At 43.6% G+C, this 3,047-nt stretch overlaps 1 pseudogene; it reads left to right on the forward strand.

Moving 5' to 3' along the window:
• Positions 1–178: 178 nt before the first annotated feature.
• LOC125410276 (glyceraldehyde-3-phosphate dehydrogenase pseudogene) lies at positions 179–1,364 on the forward strand (annotated as a pseudogene).
• The last annotated feature ends 1,683 nt before the right edge of the window (positions 1,365–3,047 follow it).

Raw genomic sequence — 3,047 nt, forward strand, 5'->3', positions numbered from 1 at the left:
ATTATCTGTGACTGTATAAATAACACATTAACACACAACTTTTTGGATTAAAATAGCAGTTTAATATGTGTTTTAGTTTACGGTGGGTCAGGAATTTATACAATTGCCTCTCTGCTCCTCCATGTTCTAGAGACAGCCGCTTCTTTTCGTGTAGTGCCAGCCTCGTTCCAGAGACATGATGGTGAAGGTCGGAGTGAACGAATTTGGCCGTATTGGACTCCTGATTGCCAGGGCTGCCTTCTCTTCTGGCAAAGTGGACATTGTTGCCATCAATGACCCCTTCATCGACCTCAACTACATGGTCTACATGTTCCAGTATGACTCCACCCACGGCAAGTTCAAAGGCACAGTTAAAGCTGAGAACGGGAAGCTTGTCATCAAGGGGAAGGCCATCACCATCTTCCAGGAGCGAGATCCCGCCAACATCAAATGGGGTGATGCCAGCGCCGAGTATGTTGTGGAGTCGACCAGTGTCTTCACCACCATAGAGAAGGCTGGGGCCCACTTGAAGGGTGGGGCCAAAAGGGTCATCATCTCCACCCCTTCTGCGGTTGCCCCCATGTTTGTGATGGGTGTGAACCATGACAAGTATGACAATTCCCTCAAGATTGTCAGCAATGCTTCCTGCACCACCAACTGCTTAGCCCCCTTGGCCAAGGTCATCCATGACGACTTTGGCATCGTGAAAGGACTCATGACCACAGTCCATGCCATCACGGCCACCCAGAAGACTGTGGACAGCCCCTCTGGGAAACTGTGGCGAGACGGTCGTGGTGCTGCCCAGAACATCATCCCTGCATCCACTGGCACTGCCAAGGCTGTGGGCAAAGTCATCCCAGAGCTGAACGGGAAGCTCACGGGCATGGCCTTCCATGTTCCTACCCCCAACGTGTCCGTTGTGGATCTTACATGCCGCCTGGAGAAAGCTGTCAAGTATGATGACATCAAGAAGGTGGTGAAGCAGGCATCCGAAGGCCCACTAAAGGGCATCAAGGGCTACACTCAGGACCAGGTTGTCTTCTGCAACTTTAACAGTGGCTCCCACTCTTCCACCTTTGATGCTGGGACTGGCATTGCTCTCAATGACAACTTTGTAAAGCTCATTTCCTGGTACGACAATGAGTTCGGCTACAGCAACAGAGTGGTGGACCTCATGGCCTATGTGGCCTCCAAGGAGTAAGAAGCCTACCCTGGACCACACACCCCAGCAAGGACACAGCAAGAGAGAGGCCCCCGGCTGCTGAGCAGTCCCTGTCCTAACTCAACCCTTGACACTGAGCTTTCCCTTACAGTTTCCATCCCAGACCCCCAGATAGCAGGAGGGGCTTAGGGAGCCCTACTCTCTTGAATACCATCAATAAAGTTCACTGTATCCCCTCAAAAAAAAAAGAATATATACAATTTAATTGTGTTCTACAATTCACAATAGCTATTAAAAAGATTTGTTTTTCTTTGAGTGCTTTATTTATATTTCATAATTTATCTGTATTTCATATCTTGATTATTTCCTCTTCTCTCCCATTCTACCTTCTAGTCTTCCTGGTTCATCCTCAACACATCTCCCTCCCAACTTCATGCAACTCTATGTCAACTTTTTAAAATTACACTAAGTCCAGTTAGTGCTGCTCATATTCAAGGTGGGAGTGGGATCATCCAATGGGGAATGGGCAAGCTATCAGTGGTCACTCTCTGCTAAAAATGTGACTTTCATTTCCACAACAGCCATCAACTGCCATTAGTTCACAGCTTCCGATTGAGTTCTTGGAGCCTTTCCCATTCATGCTGTAAATTTTAAATGGTTTGATCTTGGTCTTGGGTAACTTCTGTGAATTCATATTTCTGAGTTTCTTTTTATTTATATTTTTGAGATGGGCCTTTCTATATAGTCCAGGCCAGCATTAAAACTTGCTATGTAAATCAGACTGATCGTTCACTCACAGAATTCTACCGACTACTGCCAAGTAGGTGTCACAATTCTTTGCCAAAGATTTGTTGTTTTCATAGTTTTAATTATATGTGTGTATCTGTGAGAGGATATGTGCACAAGTCCAGGTTACAGAGGAGGCCAATATGTTTCAGATGCCTCTGGAACTGGAGTAACAGAGAGTTGTCAGATATTGAACCTAATTATGTGTGTGTATCTATGTGGGAATCTGTGCACCTGTGTGAAAGTTCCAGAGGAGGTCAATAAGTGTCAGATTCCTCTGGAATTGGAGTTACATATGGTTGTGAGCTATTGGAAATGGGTACTGGAAACGGAATTTGAGTCTTCTGTGGGAGCCCACTCCTACAAAGTCAGCTAAAGTTCCTGGATTTTGAATCCTAGAGGCTAAAGAAAACTAAGATGAGAGAAACAGAAGACAGGTTAGAATCTGGAGATCTGTCTGGTCATGCCAAAGCAGCCAAACAGCCCAGACTTTATTTGAGAACGTGCTTATATACAAAAGCAGAGTAAAGCACAATACAGACGATCAGTCAGTATCTAACCAATACTTAGTTAGAGGCTTCATATATCAGTTAAGCCTTCTGAAAAAGGATTGATCTCATCTTCATTCACTGACTACTTATTGTACATGAAATGAACAGTGAAGCAGATCATAACATTAATACTTCACTCCAGTCTAAAAAATTATTATCCTAGGATAAATATTTTTAAAAAGCTTCACTCAGTCAGGCAATGGCAGCGTGCACCTTTAATCCCAGCACTTGGGAGGCAGAGGCAGGTAGATCTCTGTGATTTCAAGGTAAGTCTGGTCTACTAGAGCTAGTTCCTGGATAGCTAGGGCTGACACACAGAGAAACTCTGTCTTCAAAAACAAAAAACCAAATAGAAAAAAAATCACTCACCAAACAACAGACAAAGGATTCAGCTTAAATTCTGGTTAATAAATTACGACAACATTTATTTCCTCACAAATTAGCCATGTTCAAACATGAAAATTCTATGTTTAAACTTTTCTAACAATATAAAGTTAATCTCACTATTTTGTGTCTACCTTTTATTTTTATAGGGGTCCAAACAACTGGTTGATTGGTTTTTAATTAGT

The sequence above is a fragment of the Myodes glareolus genome, chromosome X (genome assembly GCF_982192425.1).
Source record: "Myodes glareolus chromosome X, mMyoGla1.1, whole genome shotgun sequence".
NCBI lineage: Eukaryota > Metazoa > Chordata > Mammalia > Rodentia > Cricetidae > Myodes > Myodes glareolus.